This window comes from Peromyscus leucopus, chromosome X, assembly GCF_004664715.2.
Source record: "Peromyscus leucopus breed LL Stock chromosome X, UCI_PerLeu_2.1, whole genome shotgun sequence".
Classification (NCBI taxonomy): domain Eukaryota; kingdom Metazoa; phylum Chordata; class Mammalia; order Rodentia; family Cricetidae; genus Peromyscus; species Peromyscus leucopus.
Window position 1 is genome coordinate 97,276,875 of NC_051083.1, and position 16,054 is coordinate 97,292,928.

Consider the following 16,054-nt stretch of genomic DNA (forward strand, 5'->3'; position numbering starts at 1 on the left):
TATCAGCTTCTGTGTGCTGAGATCTTGTCTTCAGATCACCATTTCTACTGCACTTGTAAAGCTACTTACTAAGTTTTGAATGTTTGTTATGTATCATATATATGTTTTGTTATATATCAAATATTTTCTTCTACTCTATAGTTCTTTCATCCTCTTAAGAATATATTTTAAATAGCTTATTTTTTATTTTTTCATTCTTTTACCATATTTTTGAGAGATGGTATCACTGTATAGCTCAGACTGTGTGTGTGTGTGTGTGTGTGTGTGTGTGTGTGTGTGTGAATTAAAATTTTATTACATTTTATTTATGTGTGTATATGTGTCTGTGCATGCATGTGCATGTGTGCTTGCTCAAGTGTCACAGCACATGTGTAGAGATCAGAGGACAATTTGCCAGAGTACATTCTCTCCACCATGTGGGTCCTGGGGATGGAATTCAGGACATCAAGCTTGGCAGCACCTGATGAGCCACATCACCAGTCCCTGCATTCACGTTTTATAGGTTGTGTTTGTGGTGTTATATTAAGAGTGTACTCGTAGCCGGGCGTGGTGGCGCACGCCTTTAATCCCAGCACTTGGAGCAGAGCAGCGGATCTTTGTGAGTTCGAGGCAGCCTGGCTACCAAGTGAGCTCAGAAAAGGCGCAAAGCTACACAGAGAAACCCTGTCTCGAAAAAACAAAAATAAAATAAAATAAAATAAAAAATAAAAAAATAAAAACAAAGAGTGTACTCTTAGAGTTGGAGAGATAGCTCAGTGGTTAAGAATACTAGCTGCTTTTCTGGAGGACCAGGGATTGGTTCTGAGAACCCACTTGGAGGGTCAGTATATAACTACTGATCCACGGGATCTGATGTCCTCTTCTGGCTTCAACCGGTACTGCATGCACATGGTGCGCAGATGTAAATACAACCATGACACCAACACACATAAAATACAAATAAATAAATCTTTTTTTAAGTGTGTGTTCTCTAAAGAAAGGTCACAAAATTTTCCGCCAATGTTTTCTGTAAAGTTTTAATTTAAATATATTTACACATACATATGATTCCTTTTTAGCTAATTTTTGTCAAGTATGTTGTAGGCTAGGTGGTTTTGATTAAGCTCATGTGTTAGCATCTTCAGCAAAAAGATGATCTTTTCTCTGATGTATTGCATTTGCAACTTTGTCAAAATGTAGTGTCCAGGGTAGAATGTTGAGGAAAGCTGTCTTGCAGGCACTTCATGACCATTTCACACACTAACTCAGAGCACCTGTGATTACCTGCACAAAACCGGATCTGCCAACAATCTTTAATGGAGGGTAATTTTCACACTGGCAGCTTGGGAGTTAGAGGGATGAGAGTGACAGAGTTATGACAAGTTACCCGGGAAGCAGACTCCTGAGACCAGAATCAGGACGCAGATCTGGTTTAATGTGTATGTTCACTGGTATATATGCATACATTACCCAATCATCTAAGGACATATCGTGCTGTTATCCAATAAGTCCGAATGGCTCACAATTCGCATCATTTGAGGGCATACATAAGGGACAGTATGTCTAGGCAGTGTGTCTGGAGACAAAGGGCAGGAAACAGGCAATGCATTGGGTTTGGAGCACAATTTGAGGGTCCTAGTTAGCCGGGACATCATTATGTGTCCAGTGTGCTAGACACTAGATCTGTTCAAATAACCACAGGAGTCTGCGTTTCTTATGTTCCCTGTTTTTTAGCAACACCATTTAGATAGAAACTGCTCTCTCAGGGTATAAGGTCTTACCAGAATCCACCCCTCTCTAAGGACCTTTAGGTAGTTAATGGTTACTGAGGAAAGACATTTTCTTCAGTGATGTAGTTACTGTTAAGTTGCACACACTCCTATAAAGAATCCCTCATCCATGATCATGCAAACATCCCTTAAACCCGCACTGGGTCTCACACACACACAAATAAATATATTTTAAAAAAAAATCAGTAATTCGTGTTTATAAGTCTGTAATGGAACTATACTCCATTCAACTGATCTATTTATCTATCTTGATATCAATTCCATCTTGTTTATAACAAGACTTGGAATCAGGTAATAATATCCCCCAAGGTTGTTCTTTTCAGAATGTTTAGGCCTAGTCTATATCCTTTCCATTTCCCCATACATTTGATAATCAGACTGTCAACTTCTTTTAAAAAGCAAACCAAACAACAACAAAAGCAAACTGAATTTGCATTGAAATTTTCAATTTGCATTGAAATTGTATTAAAATACAGATCTATTTCAGGAGAATTAACATCTTAGCAATATAAACTTTTTGGCACATGAACTAAGTACATTAATGCCATTAGTTTTTTTTCATAGTTCATATTCTTAATGGTTATAGTTTCTTTTATTAATTAGTTAAATTTTTTCATTTATTTTACATCCCTACCGAAGTTTCCCTCTCTCCTCTCCTCCTGTTCTTCCCCCCACTTCCTCTCTAACCCCCTACCCCTCCTCTGTCTCCATTCAGAAAGGGGCAGGCCTCCCATGGGTATCAACAAAGCATGGCACATCAAGTTGAGGAAGGACCAAGCTCCTCCCCTTGCATCGAGTCTGAGTGAGGCAACCCGGCATGGGAAATGGGTTCCCAAAAGCCAGCTCAAGCACCAGGGACAAGCTGATCCAACTGCTAGAAGCCCCATAAACAGACCAAGCTACACAACTGCCACACACACAGTGGGCCTTGGTCGGTCCCATGCAGGCTCCCTAGCTGTTGATCCAGAGTCAGTGAGCTCCCAAGAGCTCAGGACAGCTGTCTCTGTGGGTTCCTCCATTGTGACCTTGACTGCTCTGGCTCGTAGAATCTGTCCTCCCTCTCTTCAACAGGACTCACAGAGCTTGGTCCAGTGCTTGGCTGTGGGTCTCTGCATCTGCTTCCATCAATTAGTAGATAAAGGCTCTCTGATGACAATTAGAGTGGTCACCAATCTGATTACAGAGGAAGGCCAGTTCAGGAACCTTCTCCACTATTGCTAGTAGTGTTAGCTGAGGTCATCCTTGTGGATTCCTGGGAGTTTCCCTAGCACCATGTTTTTCCCTAACCATGAAACGCACCCCCTATCAAGACATCTCCTTCATTACTCTCCCCATCTGATCTGCTGCCAACCCACCCAACCTGATCCCTTATATTCCCATACCCTCATCCTCCCCGCCACTACCCCCAGTTTACCCGTGAGATCTCATTTATTTCCCCTTCCCAGGGTAATCCATGCATCCCTCTTTGGGCCCTCCTTGTTACCTAGCTTCTCTGGGGCTGTGGATTGTAGCCAGGTTATTCTTTACTTTATACCTAATATCCACTTATGAGTGAGTAAAAACCATGTTTGTGTTTCTGGGTGTGGGTTAGCTCAGTCAGGATGATTTTTTTTCTAGTTCCATCCATTTTCCTGCAAATTTCATGATGTCATTATTTTTTTACAGCTGAGTAGTACTCCTTGCTACCTAGCTTCTCTGGGACTGTGGATTGTAGTCTGATTATCCTTTGCTTTACAACTACTATCCACATATGAGTGAGTACATACCGTGTTTGTTTTTCTGAGTCTGGGTTACCTCACTCAGGATGATATTTTCTAGTTCCACCCTTTGCCTGCAAATTTAATGATGCCATTGTTTTTTTTTTTTTTAAAAACAGCTGAGTAGTACTCCACTGTGTATATGTACCACTTTTTTTTTTATCCATTCCTCAGTTGAGGGGCATCTAGGTAGTTTCCAGATTCTGAATATTACTAATAATGCTGCTATGGACATAGTCAAGCAAATGTCCTTGTGGTATGATTGGGCATCCTTTGGGTATATGCCCAAGAGTAATATAGCTGGGTCATGAGGTAGATTCCCAATTTTCTGAGAAAACACCTTATTAATTTCCAAAGTGGCTGTACAAGTTTGCCCTCCTCCCAGTAGTGGAGGAGAGTTCCCCTTACTCCATATTCTCTCCAACATAAGCTGTCATTAGTGTTTTGATCATAGCAATTCTAACAGGTATAAGATGGTATCTCAGAGTCTATTTTGACTTACATTTCCCTGATGACTAAGGGTGTTGAGCAATTCTTTAAGTACTGTGGAATGTCTTTCTGTACACTGTGAATATATCTTGCTTTCATTGGTTGATATAAAGCTGTTTGACCAGTGATGAGGCAGAATAAGGTTAGGCAGTACATTCAAACTGAAGAGGGAGATGAAGAAGGGTGGAGTCAGGCAGAAACTTCGAGCTACCACCAGGAGAAGCAAGATGTGAGAGAACAGGTAATGCCATGAAACCATGTGGCAAAACATAGATTAATAGAAATGGGTTGCATTAAGTTATAAGAGCTAGTTAATAATGAGCCTGAGCCAAAGGCCATACAGTTTGTAATTAATATAGGCCTCTGTGTGTTTACTTTATAAGTGGCTGAGAGGCCTCAGGTGGGAGAGGTTCATCAGGAGAAACCTCCAGCAACACTTTAAGTGTATCTCAGCCATTTGAGATTCTTCTGTTGAGAACTCTCTGTTAAAATCTGTACCCTAATTTTTAATTGGACTATTTGGTACTTTGGTGTCTAGAAGGACCTATATGACAAGAACTTTACGTCCCTGAAAAAAGAAATTGAAGAAGATGTCAGAAAATGGAAAGATCTCCCATGCTCATGGATAGGCAGGACCAACATAGTAAAAATGGCAATTTTACCAAAAGCAATCTACAGATTTAATGCAATCCCCATCAAAATACCAACACAATTCTTCACAGACCTGGAAAGAATAATATTCAACTTCATATGGAAAAACAAAAAACCCAGGATAGCCAAAAGAATCCTGTACAATAGTTTCTTGAGTTCTTTATATATTTTGGAGAGCAGCCTCTGTCAAATGTGGAGTTGGTGAAGATCTTCTCCCATTCTGTAGGCTGCTGCTTTGTCTTACTGACAGTGTCCTTTGTCTTACAGAAGATTTTCAGTTTCATGAGGTCCCCTTTATTAATTGTTGTATTCAGTGTCTGTGCTACTGGTGTTATATTCAGGAAGTGATCTCCTGTGCCAATGTATTCAAGGCTACTTCCCACTTTCTCTTCTGTCAGGTTCAGTGTATTTGGATTTATGTTGAGGTCTTTGATCCACTTAGACTTGAATTTTGTGCATGGTGACAGATATGAATCTATTTGCATTCTCTTACATTCCAACATCCAGTTATGCCAACACCATTTGTTGAAAATGCTTTCTTTTTTCCATCGTATAATTTAGGCTTCTTTGTCAAAAATCGGGTGTTCATAGACGTGTGGATTTACTTCAGGGTCTTCGATTTGATACTATTGACCCACTTGTCCATTTTTATGCCAATACCAAGCTGTTTTTATTACCATAGCTCTATAGTAGAGCTTGAAGAGGGATGGTGATGCCTCCAGAAGTTCCTTTATTGTACAGGATTGTTTTAGCTATTCTGGGTTTTTTGTTTTTCCATATGAAGTTGAGTATTGTCCTTTCCAGGTCTGTAAAGAATTGTTAGAATTTTTATAGGGATTGCATTGAATCTGTAGATTGCTTCTGGTAAGATTGCTGTCTTTACTATGCTAATCCTACTGATCTATGAGCATGGGAGATCTTTCCACTTTGCAATATCTTCTCCAATTTCTTTCTTCAAAGACTTAAAGTTCTTGTCATACAGGTCTTTCACTTGTTTGGTTAGAGTTACCCCAAGATATTGTATATTATTTGTGGCTGTTGTAATGGGTGTTATTTCCCTGATTTCCTTCTCGGCCCATTTATCATTTGTATATAGGAGGGCTACTGATTTTTTGAGTTAATCTTGTATCTAGCCAAATCACTGAAGGTGTTTATCAGCTGTAGGAGTTCCCTGGCAGAATTTTGGGGTCACTTATGTATACTATCATATCATCTGCAAATAGTGAAAGTTGGACTTCTTCCTTTCTAATTTGTATCCCTTGATCTCCTTTTGTTGTCTTATTGCTCTAGCTAGGACTTCCAGTACTATATTGGATAGATATTTGGAGAGTGGACAGCCTTGTCTTGTTCCTGATTTTAGTATAATCGCTTTGAGTTTCTCTCCATTTAATTTGATGTTGGCTGTTGGTTTGCTGTATATTGCTTTTATCATGTTTAAGGTGTGTTTCTTGTTTCCCTTATCTCTCCAAGACCCTTATCATGAAGGGGTGTTGGATTTTGTCAAAGGCTTTTTTGGCATCTAATGAGATGATCATATGGCTTTTTTTTTCTTTCAGTTTGTTTATATGGTAGATTACATTGACAGATTTTCAAACGTTGGACCATCCCTGCATCTCTGGAATGAAGCCTACTTGATCATGGTGGATGATTTTTTTTATGTGTTTTTAGACTCAATTTGTCAGTATTTTTTTTCAATTTTTTTTTATTTTATAATTTAATTTTACATATCAGCCACGGATTCCCTTGCTCTCCCCCCTCCCGCCCCCAATTTGTCAGTATTTTATTAAGTATTTTTGCATCAATGTTCATGAGGGAGATTGGTCTGTAATTCTCTTTCTTTGTTGTATCTTTGTGTGGTTTGAGTATCAGGATGACTGTAGCCTTATAAAAAGAAGTTGGCTGTGTTCCTTCTGTTTCTATTGTGTAGAACAATTTGAGGGGTATTGGCATTAGCTCATCCTTGAAAGCTTGGTAGAATTCTGCACTGAAACCATCTGGCCCTGGGCTTTTTTTGGTTGGGAGATTTTTAATGACTGCTCTACTTACTTAAGTGTTATAGGTGTATTTAAATTGTTCATCTGGTCTTGATTTAATTTTGGTATGTGGTACCTATCAAGAAAATTGTCTATTTCTTTTAGATTTTCCAATTTTGTGGAGTACAGGTTTTTGAAGTATGACTTATGATTTTCTGGATTTTCTCAGTGTCTGTTATTATGTCTTCCTTTTCATTTCTGATTTTGTTAATTTGGATATTCTTTATCTGCCTTTTAGTTTGGATAAGGGTTTGTCTATCTTGTTGATTTGCTCAAAGAACCAACTCTTTGTTTCATTGACTCTTTGTATTGTTCTCTTTTATTGATCATATATATTTTTTGGAGAGATGGAGAGACAGCTGGAGAAATGACTCAGCCATTAAAGGCTAAGCTCACAACCCAAACATATTTATTTTGTACTCTGATTTTTTACTATACATGTGTTGTATTTCTTTTACTAATTAATTGATTGGCGTGTGTATGTGTGTTTGTTTTATTATATGATGCAAGGAGGGCACACATTCCCCAGTGTGCATGTGTATGTAAAGGAACAATTGTGTAGAGTTGGTTTTCTCCTACCTTTACATGGGTTCCAGGGATCAGACTCACGTTGCCAGGCCTTCCTTGCACATCTTTTGTCAGTTTTATCTCTAACCCTAAGTACCTTTAGGTGGTTTTGAACCCTAAGTGATACTCTAAATGACATTGATTCTTAAAGTTAAACTCTTTTTGCTCATTGCTAATATGTAAAAGTTTAACTGATATTTGTGCATTGATTTTTATAACCCACAAACTTAATAAAGTCACATATTAGTTCTAGTAGCATTTTAATGGACTCCTTCAGATATTCGTATTGTTCTATACTATCATTCCACTTATTGCTTCAAGTGAGGGCTATTTCCTTCTCTTGTGCAATTTCACTGGATAGGGCATTTAATACAATGTTATAAATAGAAGTGGTTCAGTTTGGACACATCACCTTTATTCCAGATCATAGAGGCTGTTTTAGTCCATGTTGTACCAGTTAACAATAGAAAACTGCAGTCTTGGTAATTTATACCAATAATAACGAAGAGAAACACATTTCCTGCATAGTTTTGGAGACTGGAAATTGGATGGTCAAGGTACTAGTGTTTGACAAGAGCCTTCTCACTACATTATCCTATAGTAAAAGGTTAAAAGGAATAAAAGACCATAAGAAATCGAATTTGCTACTTTAAAGTCCTTTTACTTCCCTTAATCTATTCACCAGGATGGAGCCATTATGACTTAGAAAACTAGGCCTTGGGGTTGGGGATTTAGCTCAGTGGTAGAGCAAGGCCCTGGGTTCGATCCTCAGCTCAAAAGAAGAGAGAGAGAGAGAGAGAGAGAGAGAGAGAGAGAGAGAGAGAGAGAGAGAGAAAACTAGACCGTACCTCCCAATAATTTTTCATTTGGGACTAAGTTTCCCACACATGCTCTTGGGGGGCACATTCAAACCATAGATGAAAATAATCACCATTAAATATGATATTATCTATACATTTTTCATAGCTAGTCTTTATCTGTTGAAAACCAGTCTCCATGCTGGGTGGTGTGGTGGCACACACCTTTGATCCCAGCACTCTGGAGACAGAAGAAGATGGATCTCTGAGTTTGAGGCCAGCTTGGTCTACAGAGCAAGTTCCAGGACAGCCTGGACTACACAGAGAAACCCTGTCTTGAAAAGGAAAGGAAGAAAGAGGGGTGGGGGGAGGAAGAAAAAAACAAAGAGAAACATGGTGTCTTTGGGTTATTTATTTATTTATTAGAGGCACTGTGGATTGACCCTAGAGTCTTCCGCATGCTAGACTCCCACATCCATCTGATAACATGCTATGTTCTCTTACAATCTCTTTGCACTTACAGGGAGATATGCCCCCAGCCTTCTCTTTTAATTTATTCACTTTTATTTTGAAACAATGTCTTGCTAAATGGATGAAGCAGACCTTGAATTTATAATCTCTCTGTGTCACTCCCCTGCCACTGTCACCTAGCCTGAGAGGCTGTAGAAAGTTTTTACAAAGAATAGATTTTTGTCAAGTCATTTTCATTGACTGAAATCATAAAGTGAAGGCAATACAATGTTGGGATGAGTTATAATAGATTTTAATAATCTATTCTTTTAAACTTAAAAGCATAACACAGATTGTAGCGATTCATACAGGAGTGGATATATTATAAGCCACTGAACTATACAGGAGCAATATCTTAGTAGTCAGTCCTGAAAACATATACATACAAGTAACATCATACAGACTGAGTAGTTTTTACAGTTGTGGTTGAATTTATATGTTTAGGTAAATAACATATATGTATGTAACAACAGTTAATGAAAAAAGAGGCCATGAATTTGAATGAGAGCAAGACAGGCATATGGGAGGGTTTGAAGGGAAGGGGAAAATGATGCAATTATATTATGATCACCAAAAAAAATTATGTTTTAAAAACTGCAAAAGAAAAACTTAGGGCCTGGAAGATGGCTTAGCAGGTAAATAGGTAAACCAATGACTAATGACTGGGGTTCAGTCCTCAGAATCCTCGCAGAAAGACAAATTCAGGGGCTTGCATCTGTAACCCCAGGCAGATACAGGAAAATCCTCTGGGCCAGCTAGCACATATCATGCAGTGCAGCGGCAGAAACAAGAGACTCAGCCTCAATAAAGTGGAAAGAAATAACTGACTCCCAAAACTTGTCCTCTGACTTCCAAATGTATTCCGGGGGTTGGGGATTTAGCTCAGTGGTAGAGCACTTGCCTAGCAAGTGCAAGGCCCTGGGTTCGGTCCTCAGCTCTGAAAAAAAAGAAAAGAGTCATGCCTCTGTTTGCCGCTAGCACTGAGCCTACCTGAGAGATCACAGTCACCAGGCAGCCGTGTTTGACTCCATGTTCCAAATGTATTCTGTAGCACATGGGCACCCACAACCATGCAAAAACATATAAATTGAATTAATTCATAATTAAAATAAATAAATAAAGGAAATAAGATGAATCCATGGAATTACTAAGCTCTGGAACCAGCAACATGGTATGGAGGGAGAAAGCCAGCTCAACTGGGGCTGATTTTGTTGTTGTTGTTGTTTGTTAGTTTTCTGGCTGCGTTGTGTTCTTACCCTGCAAGGAACGTCACGAAACATGACAGAATCTGCTTATAGAGTTTATTAGAAACAAAGGATAGAAAGTGCGCAGGCCTGTGGGAGAGACACGTGCGTGGAGAAGGGAAGGGAAATATGGCACCGGACTTTTAAAACCGGCTGGGGTTGTGGCCAGGTCACGTCACTACTCTACGTGTGTGCGTAGGGCACATGGTGGTGTTGCGCACTTACATCACCATGCAACGTCACGGGACTCTGATCACGCGAGACCGCTTGGCCCGGAACTTGATAGGTGGAGACATCTGGGCCCACCGGTATCCTAGCTACGGGATGCTCTTGATGTGGAAGTGGCTGGGCGGAAGTATCCGCCCGGTAAATGGAACCGTGTTGTGAACCCTTCATTGGTGGTGGTGGTGGTGGTGGTGGTGGTGGTGGTGGTTTGGTTTAGTTTGATTTTAGAAACAGGGAGAGTCACAGTATGTAACTCTGGCTGTTCTGGAACTCACTCTTTAGACCAGGCTGGCCTTGAACTCACAGAGATCTACCTATCTCTGCCTTCTGAGTTATGGAATTAAAGGCATGTGCCACCACACCTAGTTTGGGATCGAATTCTAAAGCACCCACTTTTAAAGGAGTCAGATTCTCATTCTCTGGATAAAATGAAGAATGACAGCGGGAGTATTGAGCTTGGCCCATCTTTTTGCTGATAAATCTGATACAGCCCAGATATACAACCAGTAAGCACCTGCTTACCTGTGATAGCAAGAAAGTGGTCACAACTCTACCATAGAATACAACACAGTCAAGGTTTACACTGAAATGGAGCAGGTATTCTCTTATAAAAATTGTCAAGGGATCCTACATACCAGTTGAGTTTAAATCTGGAACCTTGGGTTTCTGGTGGCTTAAACCCCCAAATTTTACATTTGTAATGGTAGGCATGATAGAGATTTTCAACACACAAAAAGAAATTGTGTCATGAGAGGTACATAATACATGGAAACAAGAGAATATTCTAAAAATATTTGGTGACCTTCAAGGAAATATAGCTTGGAATTATATTCATTAAAACAAGCAGCATTTTTTGAAATAAAACAAGACCACATAGCAAGACTAATCTCAATGTCATCACAGGTTTAATGGCTTAAAACAATGGAAATTTATTCTCTCAAAACTAGGGAGCCTGCATGGGGCTGACCTAGGCTCTCTGCATATATGCTACAGTTGTGTAACTTGGTCTTCTTATGGGACTCCTAATAGTGGGAGCAGGGGCTGTCTATGGCTCTGTTGCCTACTTTGGGGATCCATTCCTCATACTGGGTTGCCTCATCCAGCTTTAATATAGGGGGAGGTGCTTAGTCTCACTACAACTTGATATGCCATGGCTGGCTGATATCCATAGGAGGCCTGCCCTTTTCTGAAGAGAAACAGAGGAGAAGTAGATGGGAGGGGAAGAGGAGAGGTGGGGTGTGGTGAGCCACAGGAATATGAAATAGAAGTCCAGCTGTATATTATAAGCTATACCTTGATAAGGCCAAGGTCAATCGAGTGGGAAGCCAATCAGCAAGGTCTATTAGTGTTATGTGGCTTAATATTCAGTTGTGCCTTGCTATGAATTCCTTGTGCTCATAATTCTCCTAAAATGTGTCTGTGTGTGTGAATCTCCATTACAAAGCACCTGGATAGTCATGTAGACAGAACCTTCTGCCTCTGAGCTCCAGGCCCCCTCTTTAGCGTTTGTTTTGGGTATCTGCCATTTGCAAATGCCCTCCTTGAGCTACTTCCTAAGATAGAGTCAACCCCAAACAAAGCCTTAAAAGACAAGCAAGGAATAGATAGCTACCAGGCCAACTGTTAGATGCCTGAAAACTCCCCAAACTAAGATAAAATGTCCTTTCTGAGACTACAAGTCTCACAGGCCAAATGCTTACCAACTTGAGGAACAAGCTTTGTTTCTTGTGCAAATCAAGGCCTCCCCTTTCTCTCTCTCTCTCTCACAGCCCCAGAGAATCTCTTAGATCAAAAAGGACTTTCCTCTCACCGGGTGTTTCAAGCTGTGATGCAGATTGACTAGCTATCAGTACTCTTCCACCGCCCTGTCAGGAAACTGGCGGCAGAGGAAAAAAGTGACCTGCAGACTTTTCCTACCCTATCACCTGTAAGTCTATAGTTGAACACATTTATGATAGACTCGTAATGCTTTCACCAAACCACAGTAAGGATATATTTCTAGCACACAAATTCCTTTTCTGATTTATTCCAACTGCTAATTGACTCCACTCTTATCTCTCCCCTTTTGGGTTGCAAATAAAATTGCCAGGAAGCCTCTAGTGGGGATGGTCTTTAGAGATATGATTTCTAAATATGATCATGTTCATAGGTTCTATGTACTGGGACAAGAACATATCTCTGAGAACCACTCTTCAATCCATTACAAAAAGAGACTAAAGAGATAGCACAGAGGAAATATACTTTTAAACAGTATATTTAAATAATATATAATATATTTATTTATGCAAATATATATAATCATATATTTATATAAGTGTCATAATATATAATATATTTACTTAAATATATTTAAATAAAAAGTATTTTTAAAGAGTGGCCATAATTTTTAAGACAAGAAGAAGAGTCCTCATATTGAATGTGTACATCAAGAGGTAAAATAAATAAATTAAAGAATCCTACATCCAGGCACATTGCAGTTAAAATGAAGTAATGTAATAGATTCTTCTTGAAAGAAACAGCCTGCTGGCAGAGGAATAATTAGACTCAGTAAATTATCACCAGCTTAAAAAAAAATTATCACCAGCTATGTCAAATATCAAGAGACTGTAAGATAATACCCTCAAATTTTGAGAGAAAAGAGCTGCCAGCATAGAATTGACATGGAAGAGAAGAGAAATCAGAGTTTTTGGTGTGGAGAAAGTCACCAGTATTTGTACTCTACAGTATTCTTAAAGCATATCAAAATAGGAAGCTGCAGAGGTAGCAGAGTTTAAAAGCACCTATTGGTCTTGCAAAGGACCTGAATTCAGTTCCCAGAATCCATGTCAGGTGGTTTACAACTCAGACTCAAACTCTAGTGGATCCATTACTCTCTCCTGGACTCCATAGACACCTTTGTTCACACACACACACACAAACACACACACACACACACACACACACACACACACACACACAATTAAAAGATAAAATAAATCTTTTAGGGCTAGAGAGATGGCTCAATGGTTTGGTTGCCAACATCCTCGTGGCCGCTCACAAACATCTGTAACTCCAATTCCAGGGAATCTGATGCCTTCTTCTGACCTCAGCAGGCACTCATATAGTATACATACATACATACATACATACAGGCAAAATCACACACATACTTAAAGAAATGTTCAACATCCTTAGCCATGAGGGAAATGCAAATCAAAACAACTTTAAGATCAAAACCACAAGTGACAGCTCATGCTAGTAAGTATATGGAACAAGGGGAACACTCTTCCACTGTTGGTGGGGTGCAAACTTGTACAGCCACTATGGAAATCAGTATAGTAGTTCCTCAAAAAATTGGGAATCAATCTACCTAAGATTTAGCTACACCACTCTTGGGCATATACTCAAAGGACGCTTCATCCTACCACAAGGACACTTGTTCAACCACATTCATTGCCACTATATTCATAATAGCCAGAAACAGGAAACAACCTAGATGCCTCTCAATAGAAGAATGGATAAAGAAAATGTAGTACATTTACACTATGGAGTATTACTCAGATGTTAAAAGAAACTGATATCATGAAATTTGCAGGCAAATGGTTGGAACTAGAAAAAATAATTTTGAGTGAGGTAACTCAGACACAGAAAGATAAATATGGTATGCATTTGCTTATATGTAGTTATTAGCCATTAAATAAATTATAACCAATCTACAATCCATAGTCCCAGAGAGGTCAGGTATAGAGGAAGAGACTAGTAGGGGCACATGAATCTCCCTGGGACAGGGAAATAGGATAGATTCTATGGGTGCACTGGGGACAAGGGGGATGAGAACAGGAGGATTAGGTGGGAAGCAGGAGGGGAGATAGGGTTGAGAGAGGGGATATAAAGAGAGACAGATAGAATTAAGGTGCATTTGAAGGGTGGCATGGAAACCTAGTGCAGTGGAAATACCCTAAAATATATGAAGGCAATCCTAACAAATCCTGTTGCCAAATAATGAGACAGAGTCCCAACTTGTGGTGACATTGTGTTCCCCAAAATATTGTGCACCCTAATAAACTTATCTGTGGTCAGAGAACAAAACAGCCATAATATTAAACATAGAGGTTAGGCAGTGGTAGCACACGCCTTTAATCCTAGAATTCCAGAGGCAGAGATCTGCCTGGATCTCTGTGAGTTTAAAGCCACACTGGAAACAGCCAGGCATAGTGACTCATGCCTTTAATCCCAGAATGTGAGCCTTTAATCCCAGGGAGTGATGGCAAAAAGCAGAAAGGTATTTAAGGCTTGAGGACCAGGAACTAGAGGCGGTTAAGCTTTTGGCTGGTTAAGCTTTCAGGCTTTCGATAAGCAGTTCAGCTGAGATCCATTTGCATGAGGACACAGAGGCTTCCAGTCTGAGGAAACAGGATCAGCGGAGGAATTGGCTAGGTGAGGAAGCTGTGGCTTGTTCTGCTTCTCTAATCTTCTGGCATTCACCCCAATACCTGGTCCAAGTTTGTTTTTATTAATAAGACCTGTTAAAATTCCTGCTACACCAACTGGCCATATTTTGTCACCAATCAAAGCTTCCAGTACCAGGTCCTGGTTATATCCATTTGAGTTTTTGTCCCAAGGGGGTCCCATAGAAATCCCCAAACAACCCAGGCTGTTGCCAAGACAATAGGTTGATCTCCACAAACTGACAACAAGGCCCTATTGCTGAAGACAACACACACACACACACACACACACACACACACACACACACACTCACACTCATTGAACATGGAGAGGTTGAGCTTGTGCCTGCATAGAGACTTCACTCCTATGTTCTAGTGTCTTTAGTTTGGGAAGATACTCCATAGGCTACCAAAAGAGAAACATAAACAACCCATCTGTAAAACCTATGATGTACAATCTCTTCTGCCTGAAAAATATGCTAGGACAATGATGGTTCAAAGCTTGTGGGGGTAGCCAACCACTGTCTAATTTGATTAAAGGCAATTACTTCCATGTGATGTAACCTATACCTGACACTGCTTAGGTGACCAAGAATCAGAAATTAGATAGCCCAGAGACCTAGGATAAAACCAAATACTGTAACATGAGTCTTAAACAGTCTTATTAATAAAAACTTCTGAGCCAGATATTGGGGTGAAAGCTGAAAGATCCGAGAAGCATAACAAGCCACAGCCAATTTCACCTCGCCAACTCCTCAGCCGATCCTGTTTCCAGGAATCCTCAGACTGAAAGCCTCTGAGTCCTCACCCCTGAGAGTCTCAGTTGAACTGCTGCTTAAAAGCTTCTAGTTCCTGGTCTTCATGCCTTATATACCTTTCTGCTTCCTGCCATCACTTCCTGGGATTAAAGCCATGTGTCCTTCCCAAGCAAAGACAGAGATCTCAAATCCTGAGATTAAAGGTGTGTGCCAACACTGCCTGGCTCTATTTCCAGTGTGACCTTGAACTCACAGAGATCCAGATGGAGCTCTGCCTTCCAAGTGATAGGATTAAGGGTGTATGCCACCACTGTCTGGCCTCTATATGTAATCTAGTGGCTGGCTCTGTCCTCTGATCCCCAGATAAGTTTTATTGGGGCACACAAATAAAATATCACCACAAAATACTACTGGTCTAAAAAAATAACAATAAATGACTCCTAATAAGAGTCTGCTGTACTCATAGATCAGTGCCTTATTCAGCCATCATCAGAGAAGCTTCCTCTTACAGCAGTTAGGAACAAATACAGAGAGCCACAGCCAGAAATTGTGCAGAGAGAGAGAGAGGCCTTGGAACACACAGCTCTAAATGAGATGTCTCAATCAAAATCCCTCCCCCTGGGAGCTCAGGGCACCCCATGGAGGAGGAGGTGGAAAGAGTGTAAGAGCCAGAAGGGACTGAGGACATGAGAAGAACAAGCTCCTCTAAATCAACTGAGTAAAGCTCCTATGAACTCACAGAGACTGAAGACATAAGCACAGGGCCTGCATGGGTCTGCACCAGGTACTCTGCATATATATTAAGGCTTTCAGTTTAGTGTTTTTAT